Source organism: Ornithodoros turicata, unplaced genomic scaffold, assembly GCF_037126465.1.
Source record: "Ornithodoros turicata isolate Travis unplaced genomic scaffold, ASM3712646v1 Chromosome12, whole genome shotgun sequence".
NCBI lineage: Eukaryota > Metazoa > Arthropoda > Arachnida > Ixodida > Argasidae > Ornithodoros > Ornithodoros turicata.
In genome coordinates this window covers 4,125,444-4,149,894 of record NW_026999301.1, presented here as the reverse complement: position 1 = coordinate 4,149,894, position 24,451 = coordinate 4,125,444, and positions in this window count along the sequence as shown.

Genomic DNA, 24,451 nt, shown 5'->3' with positions numbered 1-24,451 from the left:
GCAGTTAGCATGTTAAGCTATATAATGTTATCGCCAGCAGCAACGCATGGCCTCTGCAATCAATTTCCCGAAACTGTCATATTAGTCTGGCTTGTCCTGAAGCTGTGCATCGATTATCTTAAGCTCATAATCAATTCTTTCATTCGCACCTGATTTCTTGCTTTGTTTCCGTTTCAGTGCCCTTGCACATAGAAGCCTGATGGACATCCTATTGGAAGGCATAACTTGACAACTAATTACCTAAAATTTATGAATTAGCTTATGTTTTGGGGGAATTACAACATAGTACAGTTTTAGGTGAACCCAGTAATTGCATGTGCTTTCCCACAGGATTTCCACCTGCAAAAATAGCATCAGCGCTGCCGCGTACAGCTTTTTTCTATCTGTACAGGAGGAAAATTACAGAGTATATGTACATATTCCTATACCATATACATACACAGTGCTCTAGATATGTTGCATAGGTGACCAGCAGCTCGAACCTTTTTTTCGAACACATAGCGGTAATATTCTCCACTTATTGTGATGCATCATTGACTGTGTATTTGGAATACACCCACTATGCTGTATACATTGTTGATACTGTATCATGTTGTACATTTTTGTCTACTTGTGAAATAACATGCGGTTGCACAGCACATGCTACTATTTATTGCCTGCTCATTTCTTCATACCTGTGGAGAACGTCAACAATTCAACTCTAAACCATGCAAATACTCGCGTCGGCAGCGTCGCGCACCTTCTGCAATTATGTTTCCGAGGCTGTCATGTTCGTCGGGCCTTTGCTGCAGCTGCTGATCAATGAGACGCAGTTCAGCATCAAGCCTTTCATGGTTGTTTCAGTTCCTGGTACATTTTCTTCTTGGTTGGGAGGATAAAGGTTGGCAAAGTGGAGTGACAGGCTGGGTCTCACAGGGTCGTGTCGCATCATCTTCACATGGTATATGAGGAGAAGCAACTGGGGAAGGTGGGGCATGTGGTAACAAATGGGATATTGTAGGTGGTGATGTGCAGCTAGGGGTCAATCCCGAGAGGCAAACAGAACCTGTGTGTCCTGAACCTGTCACCATACTCTCAAGTAATGACTGTGCTGTCTCACTGCTATTAGATGCAGGCAGGGGACACATCTGTAAATTTCAAGATGTCCTGGATAGAAAGCATGATGTCAGCAGTCGAATAGCATCGATGTTATAGGTTTCGCAAACCAACACAGTCTGATCAAACAGGAGCTGCATGGATGACAGAATCATTTAATCCTTTAAATCACCATGATGCAGGAATGCTGTTTCTAACGATCCTTGAATACCAATACTAACAGTTACTCAGTCCGCATTGATCTTTTGCTCATTCGATGCATTTATGAAAGTATTTACACATATGTCAGCACAGTTCCCTTAGAAGTCTGCCTAGGATGCACATTCCCTAAGAACGTTAGTCATGATATTGCCCACCTTTGTGAGGTTACAAGTGATGGTGACATGACAAGTATTTAAAACCACCAAAATATATTTTTGCCCATCCCTGTTCAAAACTAGAAAAAAACAAAACAAGCAGGGAGTGTAAAAAAGACTCTGACCACAGTGTCCTAGTTGCTTACCTCGTGGTGTTGTATCTGTCTTTAAGGAAGAATAACTGCTTAAAATGTGTCCAGTCGTCGCTGTCTGCATCCACTTCTTCGATATCTCCCGAGCCCCCGCCGCTCCTCTTCTTTTGCAATATCGTTTTGAGTCGTTTCGCGAATGCATCTCGTAAGCTCTTCCATCTGTTTTGAACTTCAGTGACTGAGTGGGGAGCAATGTGATTAATTGAACCGCGTTCAGTTTTCAGATTCGAATTTATCATTGCATTTTACAGTGAAAGCAGCTTAGAATTACCGTTCCAGTTGAGCGTTTCGGCAACTTTAATCCACAAGAGGTGTTTTTTCTTCGGGTCCTTGTATTCACGACATCTCATATCCCATAGAGGCCTTCGCATGTGCACTTCAGCGACAAGCTTTTCATTTAAGAGTGCTTTTGACATTCCCGGTGAAACCATCTCAACTCGAGGATGAAGAAACACGACAAGAAGCAGACGACAGAAACTTAGAACGAGCAATGAGTACTTTATTTGACATCCAGAGGCCGGGTTGAGGAGAGGAGATTGCAAAAAGAATATACAGATGGCTGTCAACAAAAGCTTTTAATTTTGTCACAGCTCAAGAACGATCCGGGAACAGTGATATGAACAGACGAGGGAGATAGCGTATGAACTGAAATTGTGGACGCAGGAACATTCCTCTTGTGTCCCTGAAGCTTCCATCCGTCAATCTCGTGTAGGTGTTCGGGGAGCCCAAGAACGGATCGGAAGCTTCAGGAAGATGGCTTCAGTTGCTTGTTGAGTGCGACAGAATAATAAAAAAGGAAATGCGTATTCTTCGAGTGATTGCGTCGTCAACTTCGCAAACAACCATCGCAACAATCTGACTTGCAACTGCGACGACTTGCTGAGCCCTCGCTGCTCCTCGGTGGCAACACACTACCAGTTTCTGATGAGCAAAAATTTCTGGGGGTGGTGTTTGACAAGAAGCTGTCTTTTGTGCCACACATAAACTATATAAAACAGAAGTGCCTGAAATCCTCCAACATACTCAAAGTTTTATCCCATCGATCGTGGGGAGCCGACACAGTCACACTGTTGCGGGTCTATGACTCGGTTGTGCGATCAGTAATTGAGTACGGGAGTGTCGTGTATGGCTCAGCGCGGCCTTCGGCATTGAAGGTGTTGGACCCCATCCACCACGAAGGCATCCGACTCGCCACCGTTGCCTTCCGGACGTTCCCTGTGAAGAGTTTGTATGTTGAGGGCAATGAATGGTCGCTCGAGAGACGGAGACAATTTGAACATGTGAAGGCTGCGCTAAAGTACAGATGCCAGTGCGATGACCCAGTTCTACACTGTAGTGTGAACCCCGCTCTGGAGCGACTCTTCCTTGCAAAGCCCTCTGTTGTACCCTCGTTTCCGCTTCGCGTGCAGGCGGCGAGTTCCCGTCTGGGATTCAGTCCCTTTGGCGTTCCCCTGCAGCAGGCAGTCCTCGATGCTGCGCCTTGGCAGAGACATCTCATACAATCCAATTTAAAAATGACACACTTTGACAAACAATCCACTGCACACACTGTCATTCTCCAGGAATTCCTGGAGATTCACCGTAACTTCGGGAACCACCATGCAATCTACACTGATGGGACCAAAGTAAGCAATGGTGTGGCGACCGTTGCCCTTGAAGGTGATTCTATTATGACGGCACGCCTGAACACGAACGCCACAGTTTTCACCGCAGAGCTTTACGCGATTCTCCTGGCTCTGCGGCACATTCAACAAAACGACCTTCAAAATTCAGTAATTTATTCCGATTCGCTAAGCTCTGTGCGTGCGCTGCTTTCATGCTATGACAGCAAGAAACACCTCGTCAAGCGAGTACGAGCGCTTGCGACCCAACTTTGTTCCCGAGGCTTTTCAATCTGTCTCTCCTGGGTGCCCAGCCACACTGGGATCCCGGGGAATGAACGAGCCGACCGTGAGGCTCGGCGATCGTTGGCACAAGAGGAGTCAGCTCTAGGACTACCCTACCAAGACATCCTGCCAGTGTTAAAGAGAGCTGTCTACACACAGTGGCAGCAGGAGTGGGACATGGAAGAAAATAACAGGCTACACCTCACACAGCCACACGTTTCCTCCCCGCATCGGACTGAACACATCAACAGATCCTCCGAAGTTCTTCACGTGAGATTGAGGATTGGGCACACATGGCTCACGCATCACCACCTACTGAGAGGTCAGGATCCGCCAGCTTGTGCGCACTGCGGTGACAGCTTGACTGTGTTGCACGTACTGCCATCCTGCCCTCACTTCGAACACCAACGCCAACAGCATTTCACCGCATTCTACAGATACCATGTCCCACTCCACCCAGCCCTTCTACTGGGTGACACTCCTCTTGTGCCGTTTGATAACGTCATCCAATTTTTGACCATGTGTGGATTACATAGTCAGATGTAGATGTTAAGTATTGCCCCGCTTTTATCTAATATCACCGAACTCCTCATGTAAACATCTCATCCTGGATCACCTCATCGCTCACACTTGTAGATACTCACTTGTTATCGTCCGCCAAGCACGTTAGCCTGTTCACCCTCCTCTCTTTCTTATCCTGGTCCATCTCATCGCTCATACCTGTAGATAGCTTTTAACTACCACACACTCTCACATCCCACTCTCATCTCTCCCATAAGCATCTCACACACACTCACCGTAGTTTTGACGCTCTATGGCCTTTGTTTGCCTTTGTGCCATTAAAACCATAATCTCTCTCTCTCTCTCCCTTTGTTCGTTGCATGAGAGGAATGTTCCTGCGTCCTCAATTTCAGTTCATGCGCTATCTCCCTTGTCTCTTTCATTTTGCGCTCACGAAATGGTAAATGGAACCCTCGGTGCACACATCTCTACGCCGCACGCCATGATAGTTAGCTGTTCAGGCGGAAACTTCCGGCAAGACACCCAATTGGTCAGGAAGGACGCGTTACTTCCGGCGTCAACCGTCGAGATCTGCTCACCGCAGACGTCGGCGAAACTGACCTGCGCCTATTGTTTTCGGAGTTCAGCGGAAAACCGTCGAGCCGTCGACGCTTTCCCGTCGAGAAAACGTCGTATGCTGGTCGCGCTTTCCCTCTCGGTTACTTTATTTTCCCCAGAGCTCGCCAGGGGGCCCATCGTCGTTCGACGGCGGCGCCATTCCTCGAGGTCGAGCCCAAATAGCAGTCTTACAAAGATGGCGGCGCCCAGCGCTCGTATCGAGCGTGGTTTTATGGATATTTCTTAAAAACTAGCAGTCGCCTTTCAAAGCAGTTTTCAAAATTTTTATATATTCATGAACCGGAATGAAAGATCTATCGATAGACACCTAGATCATCGATCTAGGTGCAGTAGATCAAAAGTTAGCAATCACATGGTCTGTGATTAGGGTTAGAAATCTGCTGACGGTTTTATGCAAATTATACGAAAATTAAGCGCTCACAGGAAGGTCTTGGGATGTTCACCCACACATGATGAGCCTTTGAAGCACGTACAAAGGTAAAAAAACCACCCAAGGAGGAACGTTTCACAGAGCAAGTGCAGGAGCGGCCGTTAATCAATTCGTGCGCGGGGGGGGGGGGGATTTTGAAATAAATGAATGAAAGGAAAGTTAGGTAGAAGAATAAGAAGCACTTCAATCCCTGTTCCACGAAGTATTACACGGAATCGAAATTGTCAAAAAAAGAAAAAAAAGGGCGTGAGTGTTATATATACCATCAGCAAAACCACAGCACAGAAAACGTGCAAGGCTGTCGGCGGATTTATTGAGTCTCTTGAGACTTTCAAGGACATGAATTTGAACAAGTAAAGGATTATGACATTTTGGTACTATATAAACTTAGCTAAGGAATCGTTTGTTGCATTTTCCGGGATTGTAACATTCTGGCTAACTATATAATTTTAGCTGTTTTACATCATTCTTCTTCTTTCTTTCTTTAGTCATTGTTGTTTCCGCTGCTTCAATCTTCTGTCTTCCATTTGCTGCCTTGCTTGGTATTTAATGTTTCTGTAGGAACTAAATTATTTGTTATTACTCGTAATTGTTTTTGGTCGCTCTGTGTATTGGTAGGGAATAGGTGTCTCATTTCTTTTTGTGTGTGTGCGTGTGTTTTGGATGGAGTCAGGTTTATTTTATATGTATATATAGCGAATATGCGAAGTTATAGGAGGCACGACCTTGAGACTTACCCTGAATGTGTCTGGATTGAAGTCCCTTCTGCAGATGGCTACAGCCACCTCGTGGGTAACTACTACTTTCCTCCACGTTTTTGTGCGGACTCGTTTTGTGAACATATTGCGAATTTGAGTAGAGCTATAGATGTCACGAAATTTAGAGTGCATATATATGGAGACTTTAACATTGCTGGGATTGACTGGACTACGGATGTTATTTCAAGCAAAGATGCTCAGGAAGCAAGGAAAAGCAAATTTTATTTTGATTTGATTTGATTTGGGGTTTTTTGGCGCAACAGCAGCTCTGGCCATACTACGCCAAGACAATGGTTAAGTATAGCAAGCCTCTATATAGTTAAACAATTCAAAGCTGTGACTATGGCAATTTGATAATCAAGTGAATGATGAAAGTCACCCATGTGGGGTGTGAATGGGCGAGACTTTGAGGCAACCCCAGGCAAGGGAGTTGCCAATCCTCCTCTGTCTCATGTGAGACTTCGGGGCTGCCTCGGGTGAGGGCATCACCCAACTCCCTACCTAAGAGATTCCGCGGGGTGTCCTGGGCGAGGGAGTCGCCAATCCTCCTGTGTCCTTAAAAGGACTTTAGGACACAGCCCCGGGCGGGAGTTTCTCTGTCTGCCCATTCTCTACATGTAGGAGTCAAGATGGCACTAGAGTTGGTTGAGGAAGTTGCAATCTCTAAGGAAATTCATAATGGAATCAGGTTCAACCATTGGCTCGTCACCTAGAAGAATGGCCGGATGAAGCGGAACCTTGTGCTTGTATAGTACGGCAAAGTGTTTCAAGCGAGCATTTTCAAACGAGGGGCAAGTTATAAGGAGCTGGACCACAGTGAGCTGGACATTGCAATGGCGGCATTCTGGTGGGTATTCTCTGCGTAGTAGGTAGCTGTGCGTCAGAAATGAATGGCCTATCCGCAATCTGCACAATATTACGTCAGTGAATCTGTCTGTCTGCTTCACATCTGTTTCTGCTATCCTAGGTTTAATCAAGTGTAGCTTATTGTTGACCTTGGTATCCCATTGCTGCTGGCATTCTTCTATAATTGGTCTCTTCATAACCGGTCTGAAATCTTGAAGAGGTATGGTGAGCAACGACACATCTTCATTCAAGGATGATGCAGCAGCGTTATCAGCTTGCTCGTTCCCATCAATGCCACAGTGACTGGGAACCCATACTAGCTTCACCTCAAGCCCTCTGGCATAAGTCTTGTTTAGGAGACTGCGAACATGTAAAGCAAGAAAGTTACGTGTGGTCCTTAGAGATACCAGTGTTTTAATGGAACTTAATGAGTCTGTATATATGACTGTACGTTGAATGCTGTTGCTTAGTATGTGCTCTAGTGCCATCTTGATTGCAGTGAGCTCAGCTGTGGATATACTGGCATCATTGTGAAGCCTTTGCTTCTGAACCAAGTCAGCGCATATCATAGCACAGTGCCGGTTGTACGTTTTGTCCCATCCGTGTAAATTGGTTGGTGCTGTCCGAAGGTTTCTTTTAAAGCCAGGAATTCCTGTTCAATTACAGAGTGTGAAGTATCATTCTTGTCGTATCTCAACAGCGACTGGTCGTACTAAGATACCTGAATGCTCCATGTGTTTCATTGATCATTGGGGCGACCAGATAATATACCTGCATGCCATATTTCTGCATCGCATGTCGCACACGCAAATTTAGAGGTGGAGTAGCCGATGGCTTATTTTCAAATACACGCTTAAACCGGGTTTCTTGGACTGCCACGTAAGCTGGGTTTCGGGGGTTGCTCCTGTTTTTTGTGCAGTAGAGCATCATCAAATAGTGCCTTCGTCTCTCCAGGGAGTATTGCCCCGATTGCACAAGGAGGCTGTCGATAGGAGAGGTCCTGAATGCACAAGTCGCTAGTCTCATGGCCTGGTTGTGAATGGGGTCAAGCATCTTGAGTGTAGACTTTCTGGCAGATCCATAAACAATACAACCGTAGTCAATGCGTGATCGTACAACTGAATTATATACCTTGAGTAGCATTCCCTTGTCACTTCCCCAAGATGTGTGTGGCAATATCTTTAGTATGTTTGATGCTGCGTGGCATTTCTGTTTAGCATATTTGATGTGGCTTGCAAATGTTAGCCTGTGATCGAAGATCACCCCCAAAAACTTGTGTTCTTTCTCTACTGGAATGTTTATTTGATTCATAATTAATGCTGGGTCTGGAAGTAGCCCCCTCTTTCGAGAGAACATCACGCATACTGTCTTTTCTGCAGAAAAGTTAAAACCGTTTTCTCTTGTACATTTGGCGAGCTTATTTATATTCATTTGTACCTGTCTTTCACATATCGACTGGTTATATGAACTGTAAGATACCTGCAGGTCATCTACATACATCGAGTACGATACACTCTTGGAATAACCCGTGGAATAACCCTTGCCAGGGAATTCATCTTTATGATAAATAGTGTTACACTAAGTACACAGCCCTGGGGTACACCATTCTCCTGACAGAAAACCTCGGGTAGTGTGGTACCCAATTTCACCTGAAAGAACCTATCTCGTAAGAAATTCTCGATACAGCGCTCAAGGCGTCCTCAGATACCATATGCATGGAGATCCAGCAAAACGCCGTGCCTCCAGGTTGTAGCATAAGCCTTCGCTATGTCAAAGAAGACAGACATGCAGTGTTGCCTTCGCACGAATGCTTCTCTTATTTGTGTTTCGAGTCGTACAAGGTGGTCAATCGTTGAATGTCCGGCGCGAAACCCACATTGATTTTTTTGCGATTATTCCCTCTGCCTCTAAATGGTATCGAAGACGGTTATTTATTAGTCGCTCAAACGTTTTTCTTATGCAGCTAGTTAGAGCTATCGGCCGGTAGCTTGCTGTCAATGTTGGGTCTTTTCCTGGTTTCAAGATTGGTATTACGTGTGCCTTTTTCCACTCGGAAGGGAGTGTGCTCTTGCGCCACACAGAGTTAAAAAGGGCTAGGAGCACTTCACGAGACCTTGTGGACAGGTGAGTTAGCATCAGGTAATGGACTGAATCCGGCCCAGGCGCAGTCTGATTAGTGCCTGACCATGTCCTTTCGAGTTCAACCATTCGAAGGTCGGAGTTGTACGGCTCTCTTTCTCCGCCAGAGGTAGGCAGAGTTCTTCTTTCAGCCTCCGCTTTTATTCGGAGAAAGCTTGTGCTGTAGTGTGCCGAGCCGGATACAGTTTCAAAGTGTCGCCCCATCATATCTGCCTGTTCTTTGAGTGTTTTACATGGCACAGTATTCAGTATTAGCGGCGGCACAGTGAAAGCGGAGTACTTTCTCCTTATTTTGTTTAATCGGTCCCAGACCACCTTTGTTGGGGTTTGCTCATTAAGAGTGGATACAAATGGCATCCAAGATTGCTTTTTCGCTTCTTTGTAGGTGCGTCGAGCCATGGCTCGTTTTCTTTTGAAGCTTAAGAGGTTATCTGTCGTAGGGTGTCTCCTGAACACAGCCCACGCTTTCTTTTGTTCTTTTCGTGTTTTTCGGCATTCCTCATTCCACCAAGGCTTTTTCCTTTTCGGGAATTTTGTTGATGTCTGTGGGATACTCTTTATGACTGCTTTTATTATCTGATGTATAATTCTCTCATTGCTCTCGTCTACTGAGGCGTTGTCTATCATTGAGAGGCTTAACGTCGATTCTTTTTCAAACCTCTCCCAGTCAGCTTTTGCCAGTATCCATCTCGGACTTCGTGTGGAGATAGATTGAAAGGATGTAACATACATGAGCCGAGTCGGAAAATGATCGCTTCCGTACGGGTCTTGTTCCGCTCTCCACTCGAGACACTGAAACAAGGAGGGAGAGCAGAAGGATATGTCTAGTGGGCTTAGAGTGCCGCTTGCACTACAGCAGAATGTAGGGCTTCCCGTATTCAGGATACACAGTGAATGTGATGAGAGCGTGTTTTCGATAATTTTACCATGGGCGTTGCATCGCGTGCTGCCCCGCAATGGATTGTGCCCGTTGAGATCACCCGTAGTAACAAAGGGGGTAGGAAGTTGGTCAATTAGGTCGTCAATTTCCCTCTGCTCTAGCACCATTGATGGTGGCAAGTACAGTGAAACCACTGTTTCAATTCGGTCAAGGCTAAGTTGCACTGCAACGGCTTCCAAGTTAGTGTTGAGTGTAACTTCTGTCACTGGCTGCGTTTTGTGCGCTAGTATCGCTACACCACCAGATTCACGGTTAGCGTTGATTCTATGTTTAGTAAAAACATTATAGTTCTTGAAGAGATTTGTTCTGCTACTATCTCGTAGGTATGTTTCCTGGAGGCAGAATGTCAGAGGTTCGTGCTATTCTAAAAGGGAGTGTATGTCTTCCAGATTATGATAAAAGCCTCGGCAGTTCCACTGCAGTAAAGAGCGCATAATTTGCGTGAAGGACGTACACATTTCATGTGCACTCCCACTTGCAAAACTATTTTACGTTTTCAGGGGTGCAAAGGGATGTTCAAGTATTTTTCTTTGGACCTGTTATCCGTTTGCGAGGTGGCTTCTTGCGGGCATCTGCTAATTCTTTGTCTGAGATATCCTCGATAGCCCACCTTCCAGGTGTTTCCGTGTAGTTGAGCCGGTGCTCACGAATGAGCGCTCCGAGCTCGAGTCGTCGTCACAATCCATAGAGTTTACCTCCATGGAAGACGACGGGGGTGACACTACCTGTTGGGGTGGTGTCAGAGAAGGAGTTACAGGTTTACCAAGCTGTGGTAGGTCTCCTTGGGTTTGGTTGCGATTTGGATCTGTTTGTGTGCATCGTGTTATCATCGTTGGTTTTTCTTTGACTATCGCTGCAAAAAATTCTGAAAGAGAAATGGCGAGACCTTTTTTCTTGGCTTCAGGATAGCTGCTATTCTGGGTTACCTTAATATGTAGTATTTCTTTTTCCATTTTCCATTTTGCACATGACCTCGAATAGGCTGGATGCTCTCCTGAGCAGTTGACACACTGTTCTGTCTCTTTACATTCCTTAGTTTCGTGGGTAGTCTGGCCACATCGAGCGCAGCAGGGCGACCCTCTGCACGCATCAGCACCATGACCGAACCTGTTGCACCGAAAGCAGCGCAACGGATTTGGGATGTATGGTCTCACTTCTGCGGATAGGTATCCCACCTTAAGCGTTTGTGGTATTGTGGGCTTATCGAAGGTCAGTACTACATTCCTTGTGATGATGTATTCATTGTTTTTTCTGATTTTCACCTTCCTGACATTTGTAACACCTTGTTCCTTCAGGTTGGTAAGGATTTCCTCCTCAGGAACATCGATAAGTTCTTGTACAGCAATGACGCCTCGGGACGTGTTCAAGGTCTTGTGGTATGAAGCTGCAATCTTTGTTCCCAACATGTCATGTGTACTCAGAATTTTCTCGCAGTCAGCCTGGGAGGTGCACTTAAGGAGGAGGTCTCCGGACCGCATTTTCTTTATTTCTGTAATGTTGCCCGACAAGGAAGCCACTGCCGTTTCGATAAAAAAAGGAGATAATTTGCCAAGTGGGACGCTTTTTTCCGTTTCTGTCTCTGCAGTGGACAAGACGATGTACTTAGGGGAGAATCCTTTGCAGGGTTCTTTTAATAGTGTTCCATCGGTCCGAGGGCGTTTACCACCCCCGATCGTAGAGAAGTTTCAAGATTTTTTTCCCATGCACTGTTGATAACCAAGGACATTCCTAACGGTCACCCACATTTCATGCCCTTGAGTCTACATGTGGGAAGGTCCCGGGGTTGTTACACCCATCGGCCGGGGCTTGACCAAGACCCCGACCGCCACCGTTCATGGCTTCTATCCCTTCGCCTCTCATCCCATCAGCACGGTACGGATAACACCTTGGGACTGGGGGCTGGGGTACGTGGTGTCGCCACTCACCAAACATCGGCCGAAGCTGATGCCCCCTGCGGGGTGAAAGCAAATTGCCTGTTTGAGTTTATGGATATAGGTGGTTATTATCAGTACAATAGTCTAAGGAATTGCTCGGGAAATGTTCTCGATTTTTTCTTATCGAATTGTGGTGTTGATGGTATTGTGCCTACCTGTGCCCCGCTTGTCAAGCCGGATTCTTTTCATCCGCCGTTTATTGTCTCTTACATGGGTAAGGGGCGTAAATATTGTTCCCAGAGCTATCCATCTTATCATTTTGCTGAAGGCGACTATGTAGGGCTGTACAAATATTTTGATACGTATGACTGGTCGTCAGTATTGAATGATAATAATGTAGACTCTGCGACAGAGAACTTTACTTCGGTGATTAAAAATGGCTTAGAATGTTTTATACCAAGGAGAAGTGTATCGTCTTCCTATTATCCTTCGTGGTTTTCGAATAGACTAGTTTATTATCTTCGAAAGAAGAAACATTACCATAAGAAGTTCAAGCTACTCAATTGAATGTTTGGCACGAGAAGTTTAGGATCTGCCGTACGTTAGTTAAGCATTTGTATAAACTGGACTTTAAAGCCTATCAAAGAAGAATCGAGTACAGTTTATACAGTGCGCCTAAGAGTTTCTGGAGATATGTGAGACATCATACCAAAGACCATATTTCGGCCATACAGTTGGTTGATGACACGCGATATTGTTCTGAACCTCAAGACGTGGCGAATAAGTTTGCGTCGTTTTTAAGGCATGTTACACGAACTACTCTTTAAATGTCAAACACTTGGATGTAAATAATGAGTGGTACTACTCTTTATCGTTTGTTCGTATAGAATCTTATGAAATTAGTTTGGCTTTGAGAAAGCTGAAGCTGAAACGTTCCTTTGGTTCGGATGGTATCCCGGGGTTCATTGTAAAGGGATGCGGTGAAATATTGATGCCCATATTGCTTCATCTTTTCAATTTGTCCTTGGAGTCTGGTGTTTTTCCCTTGTTGTGGAAAAGTGCCGTTGTAGTCCCACTACATAAATCGGGATCGGTTACTTCGGTTACCAATTACCGTCCGGTTTCTCTTCTGTGCAGTTGTCTCTAAGGTATTTGAGCTTGTTATACATTCAAGACTGATGCGTTACTTTAAGCACAAGATATGTGAGGCTCAACATGGCTTTATTCCTGGAAAGTCCGTTGAAACAAACCTAGTAGAGTATGTCGACTATTGTGCCTCTCGTGTGACGGATCGGGGGCAAGTGGATACTGTATATTGCCACGAATCATCATCGCGAAACTTCCAGGGCAGGCACGAACGGTACATCTCATCCCGGCGCATGCTGAAGAAGAAGCAAGAAGCTTGCGGACACATCGCCTGCTCTCTGGCAAACGCACGTGCTGTTTCTAGACTTTTCGGCGCGACGCTTAAATGCTTGTGCGCTCCAAGCTGGAGCATTCATTCTTTGACTCAGTTGTGTTCAGAGAGCTATCACTCTTGTGTTTTGCTACCAAGTAGTCTAATAAACCGTTCGCTGTTTATTCGACAGACTCGCCGACCCATTTCGCTTCGTGACATTTCTGGTGGAGATGCAGGGCATTCTTGTACAACGGCCTGGAAGACCAACTGCGACAAAGCAGAAGACAGCTTGGTCTGCCTGCAGAATTCGGTCCATTAGAACCCCCTAAACGCAAGAAGAAGATGACTGCGGAGACCAGTCCCCAAGTGGCGCAACCTGCTGCCACGCCCATAGCCCCTGCACGGTCGCCGAAGACATTCAGCGGGGAGTAGTACGACGACGTGGACGATTGGATCGACCACTATGAGCGGATCGCCAAGTTCAACAACTGGTGTGACGACCAGAAGCTCGTCTATTTCTCCCTGGAAGGCACCGCGAAGACATGGTTCGAGAACCGGGAGACTTCGCTCACGTCCTGGGACGTCTTCAAAAGCAAACTCCGCGAGGCGTTCGCTTTTCAACAACGAGCTGAACGCGCTGAACATCTGCTCCAGAGACGGATCCAGCTGCCAAACGAAAGCGTTACAGGCTTCGTCGAAGATGTGTTCCGGCTCTCCCGGTGAGTTGACCCCAAAGCATACGAGGAGAAGAAGATCCAAGAAGATCCACGGACGAGTAGAAGAAGGTTCAGCGACTCATGAGGGGCGTAAAAGAAGAAATTTTTCGCGCCCTGTCCCGGGATCCACCCGCCACGACCGACGCCTTTCTGGACGAAGCCGTCCGCATTGAGAGGACCCTGTTCTCTCGCGCTACCGTCAACGAACGACACCAGGGCTACGAGGCTTTCTCCACGACCGCTGGCCTCGACGTCGGATCGCTCAGACAGCTGATTCGAGAGGTGGTACGCGAAGAAGTACGAGCTCTCCTCTGTCCTGAGAAGGCTCAAGACACTTTGTCTTCGATCGGTAAGATCATCAAGGACGAGGTTCAGCAGGCAATCCAGACATCGTCAACCGCCAACCCCGACGCCGAAGTGCCGAGACCAACCTACGCCGCCGCTGTGAGACAGGTGCCCCCTACTCGTCCGTCGTACTACGGAAACCGTTGGACGCCTCCTCGGCCTGTCCAACCTACTCCGAGCGTCCCACCACACTCTCAGCCGTTTCGCAAAACGGACGTTTGGCGGACTCCCGACTTCAGACCGCTCTGCTACCACTGCGAAGAGGCCAACCACGTCTATCGCCGATGTCCCCACCGACGACTTGGCCTTCCCGTTTTTCACCCGACGCCCCCCGCCCCCAGCGCGGTAGTCGCCGTCATCGTAGACCAATACTCCACCACGGATGTTTGCCTGATGGACACTGCTCGCATCGCGGTCACCACGGAACACGAGGCCGAACATTTCGATGTAAACCTTCAACTCAATACAACTCAAAAGCAAACCCTTCTCCAGATGCTCAACGATTTCAGTGACTGCTTCGCTGCATCGTCGAAAGTAAGACAAACGCCCATTGCGAAGCACCGCATCATCGTCGACGAAAAGGCCCGTCCAATTCACCGCATGCCGTACCGGGTCTCCTGCAAAGAGCGAGAAACGATCCGAACGCAAGTAGAAGAGATGCTAAGAGATGACATTATCCAGCCGTCGACCAGTCCGTGGGCATCGCTGGTGGTACTAGTGAAGAAGAAGGACGGAACACTCAGGTTCTCCGTCGACTACCGGAAACTCAATGAGATAACGAAGAAGGACGTCTACCCGTTACCACGCATCGACGACACGCTCGATCGCCTTCAAAACGCAAAATTTTTCTCTTCCATGGACTTCAAGACGGGGTACTGGCAAATTGAAGTCGACGAACGGGACCGTGAGAAGACTGCCTTCGTCACTCCTCGTCACTCGAATTCAAGGTTATGCCTTTCGGCCTTTGCACAGCATCAGCGACGTTCCAGCGTGTTATGGATAGAGTTCTCGCCGGGTTGAAGGGGCAAACCTGCCTGGTGTACCTCGACGATGTTGTCGTCTTCGCAAGAACATTCGAAGAACATGTTGAACGGCTAAAGCAAGTCCTCGAGCCTATCAGAACTGCAGGGCTGACGTTGAAGCCTCAGAGGTGTCGATTCGGCTACGAGGAACTCAGATTTCTCGGCCATCTCGTGAGCAGCGACGGCGTACGCCCCGACCCCGAGAAGACGGCAGCCATCGCAAATTACCGTGTTCCTTCTAACGTGAAAGACGTTCGAAGCTTTCTTGGCCTTTGCGCCTACTACCGACGGTTCATTCCGAACTTTTCAAGAATTGCGTCACCCCTGAATGCTCTCACGAAGGACGGATCCACGTTTATCTGGAATGAAGCCCAGCAACAGGCGTTTGATGAATTGAAGACGCGTCTACAGACTGCACCCGTGCTTGCCCACTTCGATCCAAACGCCGAAACAGAAATACACACCGACGCAAGCAACGATGGTCTAGGAGCCCTGCTCGTTAAACTTCACGACGGCGTCGAACGTGTCATCGCTTACGCAAGCAGAACGCTAACCAAGGCAGAGAAGAACTATTCGACGGCCGAAAAAGAGTGCCTTGCACTCATATGGGCCATCACAAAGTTGCGCCCCTACCTGTACGGACGGCCGCTCAAGGTGGTAACAGACCACCATTCTCTGTGCTGGCTGGCTGGTTTAAGGGACCCCTCAGGACGCCTAGCGAGATAGAGCCTCCGATTACAGGAGTATGACGTAACCTTCACTTACAAGTCAGGAAGAAAACACAACGACGCCGACTGCCTGTCCCGAGCACCACTCCAGCGACAGGACAACAGCCTCGAGGACGACGACGCCTTCCTCGGTCTAATGAGCGCGACTAGCATGTCTACCAAGCAGTATAACGACCCCGAATTGAAGACACTCGTTGACTATCTGCAGGGCCGCGCCGACAATGTTCCTCCCATCTTCAGAAGATCACTCCCAAGTTTTTCCTACGTAATGGTGTTCTCTACAAAGAAACCCACGCACCACAAGGCGCTACGTGGCTTCTCGTTGTGCCTGGGGACATGCGCATCGAGATTCTTGAATCCTGCCACGACGAACCGTCATCAGGTCATTTGGGATACAGCCGGACACTGGCCCGTATAAGGGAAAAGTGCTACTGGCCAAAACTGTACACCACTACGTAAGGACGTGCCGGGAATGCCAACGACGAAAAACGCCGCCGGTACGACCTTCTGGGTACCTTCAGCCAATCGCACCGCCGTCGGCGCCGTTCGTGCAGATTGGGATGGATCTACTCGGGCCCTTCCCACTTTCGTCTTCCGGAAATCGTTGGATAATCGTCGCCACCGACTACCTGACACGCTATGCTGAGACTAAGGCACTTCCACAGGGCACAGCAACAGAAGTGGCGAAGTTCTTCATCGAGAACTTCGTACTACGGCACGGAGCTCCGACCGCCTTAATCACCGATAGGGGAACGGCATTTACAAGCAGGCTAACACAAGATATCCTTCGACTCAGCCACACCGCTCACTGGAGGACAACGGCGTACCATCCGCAGACGAACAGGCTCACCCAACGGCTAAACAAAACCCTTGCCGACATGATTTCGATGTACGTCGACGTCGAGCACAAGACATGGGACGAAATACTGCCTTACGTCACGTTCGCCTATAACACGGCTGTCCAGGAAACAACGGGATTCACACCGTTCCGCCTTGCACACGGCCATGACGCATCGACTATGCTGGACGCGATGCTGCCCCACGAACCCAGTGATGTGGAAAACGACGCTCTGGACTTCACACAGCGAACAGAAGAAGCCCGCCAGCTGGCCAGTCAACGGAATGGTCAACAACAACGCGTCGATGAAAGACGATACAATTTGCGCCGACGAGACGTACGCTTCAGTCCTGGCGACTTGGTATGGGTTTGGACGCCGATTCGACGACGAGGCCTGAGCGAGAAGCTACTGAAGGGGTACTTCGGTCCCTACAAGGTACTTCGACGCATTGGAGTCGAACGACGTGAACTATTTCAGTCCTCGGGGGTCGTCGAGAGGGAACGCTGCCGTCAGGTTCCACTTCGTAATGGTACCTGGCGGCAGCGTTCCCTCTCGACGACCCCCGAGGACTGAAATAGTTCACGTCGTTCGACTCAAGCCGTACTACAGCAGGTAGCGCTGAAGACTGGCTGGAAGGAAACAACATGAAAAAAAAAAAGAAGGAGAAGAAACGGCATCCAGACGGTGCCCCGTCTACGGAGGGGGCAATGCCACGAATCATCATCGCGAAACTTCCAGGGCTGGCACGAAACGGTACATCTCATCCCGGCGCATGCTGAAGAAGCAAGAAGCTTCCGCACACATCGCCTGCTCTCTGGCAAACGCACGTGCTGTTTCTAGACTTTTCGGCGCGACGCTTAAATGCTTGTGCGCTCCAAGCTGGAACATTCATTCTTTGGACTCAGTTGTGTTCAGAGAGCTATCACTCTTGTGTTTTGCTACCAAGTAGTCTAATAAACCGTTCGCTGTTTATTCGACGACTCGCCGACCCATTTCGCTTCGTGACAATATTTTGATTTAACCAAGGCATTCGATAGAGTAAATCATTGTCTGCTATTGCACAAACTTGAAAGGTATGGAATTTGTGGAAAGTTATGGAAATGATTTCAATCCTATTTGACATCGAGGAAAAATGTTGTTCGGTACAAGACTGTAGTTCGGATGTGTACTCGTCGCTATCTGGAGTGCCGCAGGGGTCCAACCTCGGTCCTCTGCTATTCGTAATTTTTGTTAATAATATTGATAATGTCGTCCAACACTCTAAGCTTCTCTTGTACGCCGATGATATTAAGTTGGTTTTAAGTATACGGGATACTGTGGATTGCTCTCTGCTTCAGAGTGATATTTCAAACGTAAATAATTGGTGTTGGGAAAATGGACTTATGATCAATCCCGCCAAGACCAAAGTCTTCACAGTGACACGGAAAAAAGGCAGTGTGAAAGTGAACTACGCCCTTGATGGTACTGTCATCGAACGTGTATCTGTCGTTCGAGACTTGGGTGTCTACGTAGACTGTTCTTTATCTTTCCTAGAACATGTGGAATTCTTTGCGGTGTAACGAGTCACTTCCGTGACTTTCATTGTCTTGTGTATTTATACTGTACTATTGTACGCACGAGACTGGAGTTCGCCTCCGTAGTAAGGAATACATTTTCGAACAGTTCTTCTGCTCAACTTGAATGTGTGCAGCGGCGTCTTGTGCGGGTCGTGTACGATAGATATATTAGGAGAAGTTGTTATTTTGACTATTTGTCAATATTGACTAGGATCGGTGTGGGCACGCTGTATGGTAGAAGGTGTGTGCGTGACGCTATTTTCCTACTTAAAGTTATCAATGGTATGCTGTCTTGTGAGGATTTTTTATCGTCTTTGTCGTTCAAGGCTCCGCTTAGGCGTTCTCGACTGTTACTGCTCTTTTATCCGTTGATACCGTCCATTATGTCCCCGTCGTCCAGGCTACAATTAAATGAACTGTAAAGTGAATTTCAACACAGGGTTACCTTATGATTTGATGAAAGCCTAGGAAGAGTACATCTCAGTTACGAAATATTTCTTTTTGAATCCTTTCTTTGAGTAATCGAATTTCAAAGATTACATTCGAGCACAAAGCTCAGTACTCCCTCAGACACAACACTGGGTTGGCTCGTGTCGGCTACGGCTAGTCTCGCCTTTCTAATTCGCCTCCCGGTCTGTGGCGAAGGCGGAATGTTGTTTTGAGGTCCACGTCGTGTGATGTTGATTTTCGCAAACTTGAATGCCCTTGAGTTTGCGAGAGTCCAGCAGTCACGCCAGCAAAACGTTTGTTCGTACGAGTGCACGCGGTAGACGCAGTATGACACGACACCATCCGCAGAATCGTCGACGGAGGATGAATTACCGTCATTACAGTCACCCAGCCGCCTTGGGAAACACTCTTCATGTGTAATGAAAATGTTGAGAACCTCGCAGCGGAAATATGGCATTGCTCTTTCGGTTCAGGTGTCCTTGTGGCACATGCGTGCCGATGCCGACGGCAGAAGAATGCCTTTGTTGCCGCGAAATGAGACATTACTGAAGCAGCGCAGCGGTTGCATTTCAAGAAATGTGTACTTTAAAATACTGTGGCTGAAGACTGAGTTGCTCCAGGTATCCTACTGCTACGTGAGAGAAAGCGACGAGTACGCTGTTAAGAGGAACAGCTAAGTGACCAAGTGAGTTCCTCTATGTGTGCCTTCGGTCTGTTATTAGTAAAGTTACATATCATAATTTTACGCTGTCCATAGTACATGCAGGAAGTTTCGGTACGTTGCCTACAAACAGTTTACCAGGTGGCTCTGGGGACCATTAGGAAAGCTGAAAGCACTGCAGAAAAGTCCTCGGAGTATGTGCTGTACATGCCATTAGGGAAAACTTTCCTTCTGAAGCACACAAAGGTTTTTGCCTTTTTGACGTGTGATGCAGTAGATGCTGTCTGACCATGTGCATGTTTATTCGCTTTCACTGAGATGAAGCTCTCACTTTTCTTTCAGGTGCTTGTATGCTGCATTGAATGCCTCCCATCTTGACAGCAGTACATTGCTTGATCACAACAGGATACCTTTCATGAACAATAGATTTCTGCCGTATACCCTTCTGGAATAACCAGACAGCCATTACACAGTAAAATACATTCTACAGACATCAAAGCTTGTAATGTTGCTTTATTGATCACTGTGTTTATGAATGAGCATACAAGTGATAGCAGTAAACAAGCAAACAATGAAAGAGAACATCCCCATACCGTGTTCATATCAATCTGCAAGTGCTACTTCGCATCAACCAGTAACGCAATGTATGTATGCTTTTTTTCCTCTTCTGTTCAGTGCACAGGTGTTTGCCACAAACACGTTCCAGTCCATCAGCTCTAAGAGAACATAGGCTATCACCTGGCCTATAATCGATTTGTATATCGATACAGCTGCGATCGTATCAAGGCTCAATTTCTATGGTCCACATTGCAGCACTAGAACCCACAAAATATTTTATGTATGTGGTAATAGTTACGAGAAATCACCTTCTTTGAGGCTTCAGATTGTTTATAACTCCCATTCCGGGTTTTTGATCTGTTCAGTGGTGACTTATTTGGCGTCGTATGCCAACTTCGATGCCTCCTTCATGATGGGTCCAAAGCAAGGCCAGTTGTTGCCTCGCCATCTACATGGTTTTGTCTTTGTCGTAGTATTTGTTTTTGTTTTATTTTATGTAATTATGGTGTTTTAATTCATTTCTTTGTATTGACTGTTTGTATGGCGCACCATTAGGGAGGCCCTCTGGCCGTTCATGGGCACCAGAAAAATCGAAATAAATAAATACATAAATAAAACATCTCGCGTTCATGACTTTATCGGTATAAGAAGGCCTTAGATGGGGTCATGCCAATGGCATCAACAGAGGCTTCTCTTCAGAGGCATCCCTGTCGTTGACAAAAATTTTAGACCTTTTCTGTGTCTGTGTGTCTGTGCACATCCATCTTTGCAACACTTTCTCAATTTCTTAGTATAAATTCCCCATCTTTGCCCTCATACCAGTCCAATTGCAGCCATTGGTGTGGGCTCAGACCATTTGCAGACCACTACTACTTCACTGTAGCTCACATGTTTGCAAGTTGTTGGTGTTTCACTCAGGAGATGATCTACATCCTCTGCGAAGATAAGGTATGGTCACGGCTAAATGTCTTGCCTATGCTCTTTCTATCAAAACATGTTCCCTCATGGCTGTCATGGCTGTTGAAAGCGTGCCAGGTCAAACCTAGACGCATTATCTCGAAGCTTGTATACATTGTTTTCTGAATTACAGCTGATTTGTATACGTAAGCTCATACTTCTCCACATGCTAAGTAGAAGCTCTGCATTTCCTTCAGAATTGAAACTACACCTGTAAAGGTGGTTACGAGTACGCTGCATCCACGGGTTTAGCTCAGCAAGTGCACGGAACTTGACCGCGGATTCAAGCTTTTTCTTAACCCTCTGTTACAAGATCCTCTTGTGGACTACATGGCCACAAAGCATTCCCGAGCATGGCATTTGCATATTGCAATTGTACAAGCTTGTTCTTTTCACCTTTTACTACGTGTACCTTTTATGTCGTTGTTGCTGATAGAATTATTGTAACAGAAAATTCAACTACGTAAAGCCTGTGTGCTTTGTTTTGTATTATTTTTTCGTGCCCTCAATACTTTCTAACAAGAATTTGGATTTCCTCCTCACTACCTTCTTTGTTCCCTTTCTCTAATGTACATCAGTATAAATATCTGTACCATGTATGTCTGTATCATGCCTAATGAAGGACAGACTCTATTTGAAAGCTTGTGTTTCAGTAAGATTATTTGGATGTTTCAGTCTCTCATGACCGTGAGTTCTGATAATCCTACCTGTGTCGGTAACGGGAGCCTGCGAGCTTTCTGGTAGGTGTTGTAGGTGAAGTCTGTTGAGGTGGCTTTAATATTAATCAGCTCGAGTAACCACGGAACCTGGTCATCAGCAAATACTACAAGGTGTCATTTGAATCTGTGAAAACATAAGGCGCTCTGAATTCACAACATGGCTGCACTAGTCCCATTGAAAAGGATTGTGCAGGACAGCAGGACGTTCCCTGCAGCCATCTTGTTCACTTCTGGCCGAAGTTTTCAAGATAAATTGTGTTCACTTTGTGGTGAGAAGCGTGATGCGAACATCTGGGGGGAGGGGGGGCACTTTGTGAGATGCACCGGAAGTTCTGAATGTGATGCACATTTGATGTACTTCTTCTGGTCTGGTGAAGCAGAGGGCACAACACTGCAAAGTAGAAGAGCTTTTGGTATCTGAAATCTTGTATCAGAACGTCATTCAAAACTGTTGTCTTCAGATTTCCAGAATTACTCAGCAGCTGGTTCCACCAGTGGTGCAGATATTGTCGTATCATGTATCTGCAAGGCATGCAGAAGTTAAAATGTTAAACAAAACAAGAGCTGGACCCACCTGTGAGCATGAGTGTATATGGACAATAAGTGCTTAATTCATCACTGGATAAAGGTTGAGAGGTGTTGACGGTAAATCATCCATTGACAGGCTTTTACTTCTGAGTTTCACATTCTTGTCAGTCACGATGGAAGCCTGTGTCGCTGATATGAATGAAGATTGCGGTCAGTGTCTATAGCACATTTTAACACTTATATTCTCCTGCGAGAGCTCAGGGCTCCCCAGGGGAAGGGGGATATTTTGTTTGGTACATTACGCAGCATAGGCATCACAAAAATCGATTTGAATTTTGTGGGGGACGTTATCGCCGGCACGTGGATGTGACACCCCCTGTGGGACTTATCTCGCTTATCTTGTTTACCTGTGGTGGCAAGGTGCGCCACCGGTTCCTATTGGAGGTGTGGCCTCCGGTGAACTTAATAAAAGCGGAGGGATCCATTTGGCCAGGGCTGTTTTGCCGTGGGGGCTCAGGCTGAGCGGTTGGTCTGGCAGTCGGTAAGATGAAATAAACCTTGCTGTCTTCTGGTAAGCTGGGCTTTGTTGAGTGTCTCCCTCGTACACTGGACAGAGGGATTACGACCCCGAGTGATCGCGCTGACGTTATTCCCACAAGTGGCGCCCAACCGGCTCGTCTGTCTGGTTGCGAGGGAGACCCAGTAGGTTTCCAAAACGTTTAAAAGGGTGTTTCTGGTGGTCTCATTTGATTTTTGGATTGGCATGACGGGGTGGTTGGATAGCGGCAGCGCTGCGGAATTCTAGCGCGCTTCCTTTCCCCTTTTCGCAAATTGCTGCATGTTAATAACGGGTCGTACCTTCGTCCTGTTCTTATTTTGAATCTTGTTTACGGTGATTGGATGGGCGCGGAGGGTTGGTGTTGGGTAGCAGTTATACCGCGGGTTTCCGGTGTGCTCCCTTTTTTGCCCTCATCCGTTCTGTCCTTGCGTGTTGTACGTCAAATAGCTGGCCTTGACAGCGTGGCCGTGGGTAGGTTTTATTTTCTGACGCTTTGATTTTCTGCTAAATTCGGTTGCGGTCCTTTTCGTTTTCTAGTTCCCGCCACGGACCTAATCATCCGCTTCAGCCCCCAACCTCCGCCCCCCCAGGGCAGGGGAGATACACCGCTTAGCGTGTACTTCACGTGGTGCAGCGCCGTTGACGCCCAGCAGGTGCACGGCTCAGACCCGTGAAAAGTAGAGCTGACTGCGCACTTGCAGTGCCGCGATCTGCTACCACCGTACGACAGAGCGCTTGTCAAGTGTGGCGTCGTCGGGGGAAAGTGCCTTGACGTAGGTTTTGCATCGCCACCGCAAACGCAGGCGCTGCTGCGACATTACGTGCATGTGCCTTTGCAAGCACTTTGGACGAATGGATCGCAGCCTTGCATGATCAGCAGCCTGCCTTATCAGGCGACAACGGAAATATCAGACGAGATTGAAATCAGGTGCGCCGTGCCGGTGCCTTCGTTTGATGTCGCAAGTTGCGTGCTTCCGCTATATCATGCAGATTTGCACCAGTTCCAATTTCGAACCAGGTTGCATACGCTGTAGCTCACGCCCTTGCAGACGTAGCTCAGTGGCATTGACTATCTCGGTCTTTAATGCATACTGCATCCGACTTAGTCTTTTCCGTGCGTTTCCCGTCTTCACGGTTACTCACGATGCATTCGGGGTTTAGTCAGACCCTAGCCGCCAGGAGATTCCTTCTGACCATTTGTACTGTTTCACTGTTTTATTGTTTTTAAAAGGAATGACACCGAGGCACCAAGCAGTGGAGCGCAGCTCCTCCCACCGTCAACTTCGTGGAAGGCGCAATCAGTTTTCTACTCTGATGTCAACACTGCTGCCCGACGAGCATCGCATTCCGTAGCCACGTGGACTGTCGTCGAAAGCGGCCGCCCTATGTCATCGGCGTCGAGATCCCGTTGGAGTTCCCAACCTAGACCGTTGAGGGGAATGGACCCGAACCAGATCCCGCGTCCCTTCCGAGGCCTGACCCTGGAGGTTCGTCACTCCGCAGACCCTCTTCTGCCCATGACGGACGAGGAAAGGCGTATCCTATACCCTTTGTGTGGCGTCCCTGAGCTTCACCGTACCGCCCACCGTTGGGGAAATCTTCACCATGCTCGCACGGAGGCCCAGAGGTCCGCTTCGAGTTCACTGGAGTCAAACATTGCTGCTGCCTTGGCTCTGCTCCGTCGTCATTGCCCCGACCTCCTGAGAGGACCTGTCCCACCTACACTCGACCGACCTGGTGCAGCCCCAGTTCCGGTTCCCGAAGACCCGGAAGATGTCATGCTGGACGCAGATGATCT